Source organism: Protopterus annectens, chromosome 5.part0 (genome assembly GCF_019279795.1).
Source record: "Protopterus annectens isolate FY-2018-M chromosome 5.part0, PAN1.0, whole genome shotgun sequence".
Taxonomy (NCBI): domain Eukaryota; kingdom Metazoa; phylum Chordata; order Ceratodontiformes; family Protopteridae; genus Protopterus; species Protopterus annectens.
In genome coordinates, this window is record NC_056735.1 from 371,159,497 (window position 1) to 371,171,080 (window position 11,584).

Here is an 11,584-nt window from a genome sequence, read left to right on the forward strand (position 1 = left end):
TGTCCAAAATATTTTAGGGGTGTGTTTAGTACTCTTCTGAAAGTTATTATAGTACATGTTTGCCTTCATTTACTTGCTTTTTACTATGACTGCAAAGCATTCTGGAGTTTAAGATACTGAGGTGTTTTACATGTTTGGCATTCTTTCCATGCATTTTCTCTATCCTGCATTAGCCTTCTCCTCTTTTTGCATAGCTAAATTGCATTATTTGTTTTCAGTCTCTTCCTTCTACAAGTTGTAAGGCTATTTAGGATATTTAGAAAATTTGCATTTAATTAATTTACAGCATCATCTAAGGGGAAGATTTTTAGGAAGTTCCAGTTAATAGATGATAGTGTAGTAATGAACATTTCTGGGTTAAACTTGGAAAAGGTGTGTGTTATTTTATAAACATGCTGTTTTAACTGGATGTGTGAGATATCTGGTCATACAGATTGTGAAATAATCACTGATACAGTCTGATATTGTACCTGTACTAGAATATTTGCTAGAGTCTGATACTAGGATCCAATCTATTAGGGAATTTGATGTCTTGCTATAATGTGTTGGGCTATTAATTAGTGGTGTGAAACCGTACACGTTCATGCTAGATGTAGGGAAGTTAGATTTTATGTTTAATGAATCAACTGACATTCATATCATCTAGTAGCATTTTTGTTCTTGCAGAAATGTTATGGATATCCGATGTAGGACTATCTGCCAGTATAGTTGTATTTACCATTAGGAGGGATGTAAAGGACAGTAACATGCATTTGTTTATAATTGTTCATTTTGAGGAAAGCAATAAGAAGCTCTGCTGAACTGAATTTTGGTACTGGATTACTATGAGGGGAAATCCGGTAAATGTTGGCTAATATCACAGCAATACCGCCACCTTTCCTCTTTATACAGTCATTATGGATGATATTATAGCCAGGAGGTATAACTTCAGAGTAATTTATGTTTCATTTACAGCAAGAACGTCAAGCTTAAATTGAGTCACCCAGGCATTTAGTTAAGCAGTTTTATTTCTTATACTTCTAACATTTATTGCAGCAAAAACTAGATCACCAGGTTTGGGTATTGGCTGTTATATTACAAAAGTGTGTGAGAGAGAGAGAATTATCTGTGTGCTCACTGTGATAGGTGGCGACAGGAACATGGTGCATATCTCTTCCTAGAAGGGTTTTCATGTATTGGGGAAATATGCATACTTCTTTTCTGGAGAGGATTCTTGCACTTAATTTTGTTCTGTTTTGAGTTGAGGTGCAGTTAATCACCCTATATTTGGAATAAAGGTGAGAGGCAATATTAAACAGGTATGGTGCAATGTGTGGAGAGATTAAAGAGGAAGTATGGACAGAGCTAGAGAGATGTTCAGAGATATTATTGAGCCATGGTAGGATGAAAGACAGCACACTAGGAGGAGAACAGGATAAGCTGAAGAGTAGCATAATTAAGTACAGAAATCTGTATTTTATAGAGGTCATGTAGTAGGGAAGTAGCAACAAAGACGGAAACCATAAGTTGCAGGACAGTAGGAGACAGATACAGTAGATTCTGAAAGCTGGAAGAGGACAGGTAAGGAGAGAAGTATTTTCTATAAAAGAAGACAGTTAGGTTGTCCTGGTATCTTCTCTGGGATGCAAGGAATAGAAGAGTATTAAAGCCTAAAGTAAAATGATGTAGTCAAAATAAGAAGAAATGAGGATTTATTTGGGAAAAGGAAAAGATACAGTGTGGAATAGATAGGTACTATTATGGAGAGTTGTGATTATGAATGGATACAGTGAAAAGCAGTATGGGAAAGATAGTTGGGAATGGGGCTAAAATTAAATGGAGATAGGGAAGTAGGAAACAAGAGTGTGTATAGAAGTAGTGAGGTCATTTTATTTGTGGGGGGGAGTTGGAATAAGAGTCACAAGTGAAATGTGTAAGCAGGAAGTATAATATTACAGGAAGGGGTGGGTGAAAATTGGGGGTGGGGTACCAGGCTTCCTGCCTTCAGGTCAAATTATAACAAAGCAATCATTTTACAGTCTAAACAAAGCAATTAAGAGAAATACATGTAAAACAGGTTTCATTTCCTGCAACTAAATAACTGACATATGCAGTACAGTCTAATGGTCAAGCAAAAAGAGACAGTGGCAAACTTAGTAAGAGGTCTTTAGAGTGCATGGAGTATTTCATACAGAATTTCATAGTGCAAACATGTATTTAACTGATTAAAGTTAATACATAGCAAGGTTACTCATGATAAATGCGCTTACATTGTACACTGACACAATTCTCAATAAACTTGTAAGTGTAGGGCCATGTGGCCAAGCTCCTGCAGTATTGAGGTGAGAAGTAATGACTGCAGGCTACTGTGCAACAGCAAAATTCTCAGTAAACTTGTCGTTGTATGGCCTTGCAGCAGAACTCCTGCAATACTGAGATCAGATGTAGTGACCACAGGCTAGTACAATGACAAAATTCTCAGTAAACCTGTAGGTGTAAGGCCTTGCATCCAACAGGAAGTTTCTAGAGGCTAAGTGGTGGAGAGGGTATGCTAATTTGGGTATTCCTGTCGGCCTCTGTCTATCAGAGCTATGGGGGGCAAGACTTGGGATGAATTTTTTGATTTCCCAACTCTGCTTAAGGTTACACTTAAATAGGGTTAGGGATAGAATCTGCTTCACATGGATGGAGACAAATAGTGAGCATCACATGTCAGCTAGCCTTGACATGAAATACAATTTCACATTTTGCACATTCGGTCATTGCTGTGTCACTCTCAACACTGCACACACATGAGGATTACTGCACACAAACTGGAGGAACCAAGATTCAAATTTATTTTATTTCATGATTTATGTTATTTAAGTTTGATGACCGGGAAAGTCCACGGGGCCAAGAAGAGCCCATTTTCAGTGGAGGCCCAGGGAGAAAAGCTCCAAAATAATTGCAAATTAAATTTCACATGTTAGAAAAGGATGTATTTCATACAGCTAATTAAACATTTACAGATAAGCTCCATAATATTTGCAATTGGCTTGTTACAATGTTACAAAAATGAAAAGACATAATTCAATACAGATATTTCAACATTTACATAAAGTGAATATTTTTGTTATAAACTCAATTGTAGGTTTAACATTTCAAAATATATAGCTACTAGCCATTAGTAGGTTAGGAAAATATTATGCATGGAAAGAGTAATAGTATATTTGAGATTAGAGAGTATAGTAAAATAGATATTAGAGAGAAAATTAGTTTTTAGTAGGGGAGGGATTGTTTTGGGTGGGATGAAGTAACAGCAGAGGTAGTTGGATGAGTCAGTGCAAGGTGGAATGGGGGGTTAAGTTGGAGCGTGGTAAGGGCATTCCCATTTGGAAGAAAGATGAGAGAGTAGCTGAGATTAGAAATGTGTATGGTTAGGTAGATTGCATAGGTGTATGGGGAGAGAGTTCCACTGTTTAGCTAAGGAGTGGGACAGCAGTAGATGGCCAGGAGGTCGTGCAGGCTTGTGGACCTGAAGGAGATTTTGGTTTTTGGATCTGAGTGAGCGGTTGGGAATGTACAGTTTTAAGGAAGTAGTGACAGCTGGGCAGTTGGCAGGTTTAAAGATGAGCTTGAGGGCAATGGTGAGTTGCAGGTAACTGAAGTAGATAGGTAGTTCAAGCCAGTTGAGGGTGAGGAGGGAGTGACAGTGGTGGGATGATTTTTTTTTGAATTGGTTGCAAATTTGGAGATCTTGTGGTAGCAGGATTCAAATTTGGACAGAAGGCCAAGATGGAGACTGGTGAAAGGAGGGGCACCATACATAAGGGAAGGGAGTAGGAAGGTGGATGCAAAAGTTTGCTGGCTAGAGTGGCTTAGGAAGCGGTTGTGCCTGTACAAGAGACTTAACTTTTGGTGGATTTTCTTGATTGTGGAATGTATGTGGGTATCAAATTTTAGTTCTTCATCAATAATGATGCCAAGAAGCTTGGTGCTGGAAACAATTTCAAGAAGGATGTTGTTTTGGCTCTGTATGGTGAATGTGGATTTGTCAATGCAGATTTTGGTAGGGGAAAAAAAACATTAGTTTGGTTTTATTTGCATTTAGTGCCAAATGGTTAGACTGCATCCAGGTTACTGTTTTGGAGAAGGCTAGCTGGGTTTTTGCTAGGAGCTCGGAGGGGAAGAAGGCTGAGCAGATGATTGTTGAGTCATCTGCATACTGGATGATGGATGAGTCTGAGATGGATTGGTGAAAGTTGTTAATGAACATGTTGAAGAGAAGAGGGCCAAGAACAGAACCTGGTGGGACATCTGCGGGTGTGGAAAGGAAGGGGGAAAGTTGAAGTTTTCCATTGGACAGCTTGTTGGTGGTTGGACAAATAGCTCAAAAAACAGGCGATGGTGGTGGGAGAGAGGTGTAGAGTGGAGAGTTGGGATATAAGTAAGGTGTATGAGATGGTGTCAAAGGCCTTTAACAGATCTAGGAACAGTGTGGATACGAACTTGCCTGAGTTGCATTCGAGGTTTATGGTTTCAAGAAAGGAAAGAAGGGCAGTTATGGTACTGTGGCCAGGGCAGAAGCCGTGTTGGGTAGGGGAGAGGAGATTGTTTAGTGTTAGGTATGCCATGAGTTGTGCTTGTATTGTTTTCTCTAGTATTTTAGAAAGAGGGGAAAGGGTGGCAACAGGCCTGAAGTTGGTGGTATCAGTATTTCTGCCACCTTTGTGGAGGGGGATGATGTAATCATGGCGCCAGATAGAACGGACGTATGATTCTTATATGGATCTATTCATAAGACTAGAGATGGGATAGGCAATGCTGTCTGCAGATTGTTTGAGGAAGGTGAGTGGAAGGTTGTTAGGTGCTCTGCGACAGGGTTTGAGTTTGAGCAGAAGTCTTTATGTGCTTGTGGGAATGGGCTTGAGGCAGAAGGATGTGGATGAAGGTTGATGATTGGGGTGGTGGTGGAGGAGGCTGATAGTTTAGCTATGCAGTCTATGAAGAATGAGTTGAACTGGCTGGCTGTTTCAAGGTTGGAGAGGTTGGAGTCTGGGCAGGGGTTTTCTTTTTTGCCAGAATGCAGCATGGATGAGATGGAGTCACAGAATTTTTTGGGATTAGTTGAGTGCAAAAACTGGAGTTTGGAGTACTGGGCTTTGCGGTCTTTAATTATTATTTTTTGCAGAGTTTCATAATTGCTTATACTCTAGGAGGGTGTTAGGGTTTTTATGTTTTTGACATTTCCATTTTTTGTCCCTTTGGTGCAAGGCTAGTTTTGTATCTTTTGATAAGCATGGGCAGGGATTGGTTTTGATGCATTTGGTTCAAGGGGGGCTTGTTTATTGTGAAGCGTTAGGAATGAGTGGTTAAAGTAGGAAACGGCATCATCTAAAGGAAGGGTTTTTAGAGGGGACCAGTCAGTATGCTTTAAGCATTCAGAGAAAGTTAGAGGGTTGAAAGAGGAGAGTTTGCTGGTTTGGATGCAGTGGTGTTTATGCAGTGGAGATGGGAGACGGTCAGTGAAGGCTGGTAGGTGATCACTGAGATGATCAGGTAACGTTCCAGCTTTGGTGATAAGGTTTGGGTGAGCTGTTAGGATCCAGTTAATGATGGTACCAGAGGTACCATCTTTACTTGGTCTGGTTAGAGACTGTATTAGTTGCGAGAAGTTTTACAGGTTGATTGCGTGGGATGGGGCTTCAGAGTTGGTATCACCAAGTATATAGGTTTCATTTTTTATATTGGAGGAGAACCAGGGCAGGATGTTTTCAATAGTTTTGATATTATCACCAGGGGGAATATAGAGGGCAGCAATACATATGGACTTGTGGTTGTTTATTTTTAGTAACTCTATTATAATTTCAGCATTGGCAAAGGTTGGCATTTTATTGGAGTAGGGACTTATAACAATCATCTATGTTTGCACTACAAACCTGACTCCTAGCTGCCTAGCTAATCCATCTTAAAAAGTTGCATATGTCACATGTAGGATATAAACCCATGGCAGTGTTTATCACAAGTAATAGACAACCACACAACCACTGTGCCACAAAAGCCCATTACAACTGAGAAAGAAGCCAACCATCTGTACAACAGTTACTTAATCATAGATTGATGCTAAGCTGTATTTAAATTATTACAAGCCTAGTCAATGATCAGAGGTCAGAATTAACCTTACAGATTCAAGGTACAGAGTTTAAGACCTTAACCATTATGCTATCTTTCCCATTTATCAGTACACTTCTCTTCCCTTAAAACTCACATTCACTGAATGTGCACTGAAACTCACATTCACTGAATGTGCACTGAAGCTCACATTCTCTAAATGTGCACTGATGCTCACATTCTCTAAATGTGCACTGATGCTCACATTCTCTGAATGTGCACTGAAGCTCACATTCTCTGAATGTGCACTGAAGCTCACATTCTCTGAATGTGCACTGAAGCTCACATTCTCTGAATGTGCACCAAAGCTCACATTCTCTGAATGTGCACCGAAGCTCACATTCTCTGAATGTGCACCGAAGCTCACATTCTCTGAATGTGCACCGAAGCTCACATTCTCTGAATGTGCACCGTAGCTCACATTCTCTGAATGTGCACCGAAACTCACATTCTCTGAATGTGCACCGAATCTCACATTCTCTGAATGTGCACTGAATCTCACATTCTCTGAATGTGCACTGAAATTCATACTGGGTAAATACTATGCAATCAGTTTGGAGGTCATTACAAGTCTAGCCCAATAACCTGGTGTTGGAATCAAACCCTGTATCTTTAATCTGAGGTAAAGACTAATCATTATGCCAAACAAAGGTCTAAGTCTATTTCTCCTTTTTGTATTTTAACTTTATTTTTCACATCTTTTCTTGCAGTTCTTTTTCACTACCACGGGACCACATCAAAAGCATCCTAATTAAAGTCATCGAACATAAATCAGTGAACATCCATACTTTGAACGTTCACATCAGCGAACATGTTTCCCAGGGCAGTGAGTTACATGGCCAACATACCGACTATCATACACATCACAATATATCAAAACCACCAAGGTGGGGGGGGGGGGTGCCTCCTCCAACTCCAAGATCGCACTTCACTGGGGAAAAGGGCAAATTTCCTAATACTGGCCAGTTAACTCACTGCCCTGGGAAAAATGCTCACTGATGTGAATGTTCGATGAATGGCCATTTGCTGAAGTTAGTTTTTAATGAACTATTATAGACCCATCTATATACAGACACATATACATACACTTAAAATGCAAAGAAAAAAGCACCTTTGATTGAACACTAATCCGGATAGTATGGTTATTACTAGCATTGGTTGAATTGCTATATTTCGTGGATGGTCACTGTAGTGCAGCGGTTAGCATTGTCGCCTCACAGCAAGAGGTTCTCTGGTTCAATCCTCGGCTAGGGTGCCTTCTGTGTGGAGTCTGCATGTCCTCCCTGTGGTCGCGTGGGTTTCCTCCGAGTGCTCTGGTTTCCTCCCACATCCCAAAGACATGCTGTAGGTGGATTGGACACACTAAATTGGCTCTAGGCATGAGTGTGTACATGTGTGTGCCTTCCGTGGAAGGTTGGGTGCCAGGCTGGCAGCTTGACATGTAAAACTCGACTGCCAATCATGAGCAGACAGGTGACCCACTGTGGTGACCCATGACCGTGAAAAGCCGAAAGAAGAAGAAGAAGTTGTACTGCTATATTTCCTATGGTTATTAATGTAATTGTATGTACTATTCTATTACTAGCACAGTGTCAGTGATACTTTGCACTGACTGCATTTATTAATTCTGCCTTCATATACTTCTGTGTACTAATCTTGTTGATCTCCCAATGTCACTATCATGTGACAGTACATAATAAAAATACTGAAAAGCAGAATGGATGAAGCTATACCATTTGAAAGCCTTGTCTTCCTAAGTTTATTAGCAAAAGGTATGCAATGAAGGGAGGATTTGTGTTGCAGTGTTGCTAGCTGAGGTACTTCTGGACTGTATCCTGCTTTCAGGAAAAAAAATGCAATCTGGGGCTTGTTTCCTAGCAAAAAAAAAGACAAGGTCTCATCTTTTGGACATCTTCCCAACACCTGCAGTGAGTTTCTGTTTTCATCAAAAGGTGAACGAAGAGGTGCCATCACCAAGAATAGACATCAAAACTGGATACATAAGAACTGAACACTATCCTGCTTCAGACATTAAAAGGTGAACAGGCCGGAAAGAATGATAAAACTCGCATGATGCGATTGCTGCAATGGCAGTACCCCCTCCTCTTTCTCAAGTTAAATTTTAGTCATAGAAATAAAGAATTGTGGTCAGAAAAGCAAACTGTTCCAAAGGCTGACAGGACAAGAAGATTCATATCAAAAGCTGGACTCACTCCACTGCAGAAAGAGAGAACAAAGGAATTCTAAACTCTTCTCTGTTGTTGAAAAAATATATGCAGCAGTGGAATTGATTCAGACTTTCACATATTGAAATATTCACTTGTGCTGCTTTCTCTAGTCACACTTGGATGCATGTTATCTGCCTAGGTAAGACATGCAGACAGGCTCTGAAGAGAGCTTTGCTGGATGACTGCTGTACAACTCAGAAAAAGGTGAAAAAAATACTGTGATACTGCATCTTGTTAGTTCGGGACCTCACTAACCAACAAAGTCAGATCCATTTTGCAGTGATACAGAGTGAAGTATGCCAGACAGGTATCCAAACCAAGTTTACCAGTACCTGAACTGGACACTTATCTACATAGAAGCCTCTGTGGATGTACAAGGAATTATCTTCATTTTTTTTTTTTTTTTTTTTTTTATTTCCCAGAGAGAGAGGATACACAATACAAGACTAGTACTTCCAAGCGCTCAACACCGATCAAAAGACCCTTAAACAAGGAGAATCTGCTAAGAAGATTTATGGCCATTGAAAGTAATTTTTGTACGGACAGACCAGTGACACTTGAGATACCACCTGATTGATACGTGTTAAACTGATGCAAGTGATTTTTCTAACTTTTACTGTACAGCAACTTCAATCTTTATTGAATAATGGCTACTCATCTGTTAACTAATGTATTACTGATGTCAAAAATTTTGTTTAATTCAAAAATTCAACCTGATGCATGATGATGTTGTGTCTTTCGGCTTTTCCCGGTTAGGAGTCGCCACAGCAGAACTCCAGTCTGCTAATGATTGGCAGTAGATGTTTACGTGCCGAGTTGCCGGCCCTGATGCACAACCTTCAACGAAGGTACGCCCATTCACGCATGTCTCCACACAGAAGATGCTCTAGCTGAGAATCGAACAGGACAACGTCTTATTGTGAGGCTACCGCAGCACCACCACCGCATTAACCTGATGCACGATAGCCATTTTAATTTTAGACTGACAAGGAGCCTAGAACAATAGCTCTGAAAAAGATGCAATTAATTGTTGATCCAGTTTCTCGCCCACAGACAAATGTATAGCTTACAATGTGAAATACTACATGCCAACATTATTGTTTTAACAAACAGATGTGTAATCTTGGGTTCTGTTATAATTATTTTGATGAAGTTGAGTAGTTACATAAGCTTTTAATGAAGCACATTTTCTTCTCATGTCTTAACTTCTTTTTCTGCCTTTTTATGGCAAAAAAGCTTATATACCTTTATTCATTAATCATGTATTCATTCTGAATAAAAATTATATTATAAACCACTACCTGCATGTTTAACAATTTCAAACTAAATACCCCTAATTATTATACTGTACTATTCCCTTGTAAACTATATGAAACAGTTTCATTAGTACAATATACTAATGAATCTTACTGGGTCTTTTTCCTCTGGTATAACTATGTACTAAGAACACGGTTGAAAAACGACCTCCAGAGGAACCAGACCCAAAGAAATGTTGAAAATTTTATTACCAGTTGTTAAGCGCTTTGGTTAAAAAACTTCATCAGAACAACCCTGTGTATGATGTACTCTCTATTTCTGTATAACCATTCACTACACTTTCCTTTTAAAGCCCAAAGTCTATAAAGGTCATTACAATGCACAAGATATTTCAGTAGCACTACATTAATAATGGTATCTAAATGTTTAAAGTATATACATACATGCTTTCCCTTATATCTACTAACAATAGTTGTTGAATACCAAAAGCAGGGGGCAAAAGTACAATCAACTATTTCAAAGAAAATTTCCATTCATGTTCTACCCAATATGTGATGGCAGATAGCCGAACACTTTTCTCTTTTAAAACTGTTTTCATGCCCAGCTCTGTGACACAATGGGGTGGAAGATAGCTTGCACTTAATTCTGCATACTTTGCAAGCTATTTAGTACTGGTTTACAATTTTACTGTAGTTCAGCAAAAAAAGACATGATTCAAGTGAAGTTACTTTGGTTTATTTTCACCACATATGTTGTGTAACTGTGAACGAGCCAAAATATGTTCACATGTACTAATTTCAAGTTTAAATTATATGTGTGTGTGTGTGTGTGTGTATATATGTATATTTATATATTTATTCATATATTTTGTTTCACAGCTCTACAGTGAGACTAACCACCACCGCACTATCACTATGAAAGTGACTATATTCAAAATAATTTCCTGCTCTACCATATGGCGTGCACAGTGGCTAAGCCTGGCATCTTTAAAGTAATGCTGACTTGTATCAGCTAACCAGACAAGCACTGGCCCTTCTCTCAAGTGCAGAAGACTGAACAGAAAGGCCTGAAAGGAACAAAACATTACATCTAGACAGTTGTGCAGGTCAAGGTAAGATGTTGCTTCTGTTAAATAATAACAATGATAATATAAACTTCTGTGCTGACTTCCAGGTTTCATGACATATTAATTTGGCAGTTAAATCCAGGGATTATAAACTGAAAATGATATCTTGTTGGGTAAAGTTTTCACAGTTGGGACTCTAAAGCATGGAGAATTCCTTGTTCTCATAGTTAACACTGAATTGTGTTTTTAACAGAAGAACAAAGGTCATATATGAGTATAGAAAACATGAATATTTTATATTCCAGTTAACATACAAGTTGCAGTCTATAAAATGCCCAGTGTACGACTCTATCCTTTCCCCAAGGTATTTAGGTGCAATCTCACATAATACCCCTTGGGACTCCACTAGCCCACAGATGGGGTCTGGGGAGGCAGTGATACAGAAACGTTAGGCCAAAACAAGTTTTGCTTGTTTTCAACAATAATTCAGTGGCTGTCACTATGACTTGTCTATTTTTCACAGGCTTCCACCTCCAACACATGCAAATACAGATGATCCAGTATCACAGCTTAGGCCAGGATCCCAAACCACAGCAATCTCCTTAACTCATCTGTGTCACATGACTTTCCCAAGCTTCTTTACATCTTTCCTTGACACTCCTTGCCTTACTTGAAAAGGCACTGCTGATAAAGAGGGCAATGATCTGCCAAAGTCTTGCTCACGATGAAGACAAGGTACCCGAGGCCAACGTGCAGATCCATAGTGGCAATGGCATCTTCCTGCCAACTTACTCTTTTTTGGTCTCTTCCTTACCCATTAAGGAGCTAACTAGTTTATGTGTAGTATGAAACAAGCACTGGAGCCCTCCATATTGTTTTGCTCCATTAGTGCTTCCCAACAGTA

At 39.4% G+C, this 11,584-nt stretch overlaps 2 protein-coding genes across 8 annotated transcripts in view; one reads left to right on the plus strand and one right to left on the minus strand.

The window, feature by feature from the left end:
* The window catches only part of CASK (calcium/calmodulin dependent serine protein kinase), a 4,132,188-nt gene that overhangs the window by 2,292,749 nt on the left and 1,827,855 nt on the right, over positions 1-11,584 (minus strand). The gene's annotated exons all lie outside the window — the stretch shown is intronic.
* Positions 1-11,584, plus strand: part of GPR82 (G protein-coupled receptor 82) — a 58,727-nt gene that overhangs the window by 44,623 nt on the left and 2,520 nt on the right. Inside the window, exon 2 of the mRNA XM_044072337.1 lies at positions 10,493-10,725. The gene's annotated coding sequence lies outside the window, so the exon portion shown is untranslated. The remainder of the gene's footprint in view (positions 1-10,492; positions 10,726-11,584) is intronic.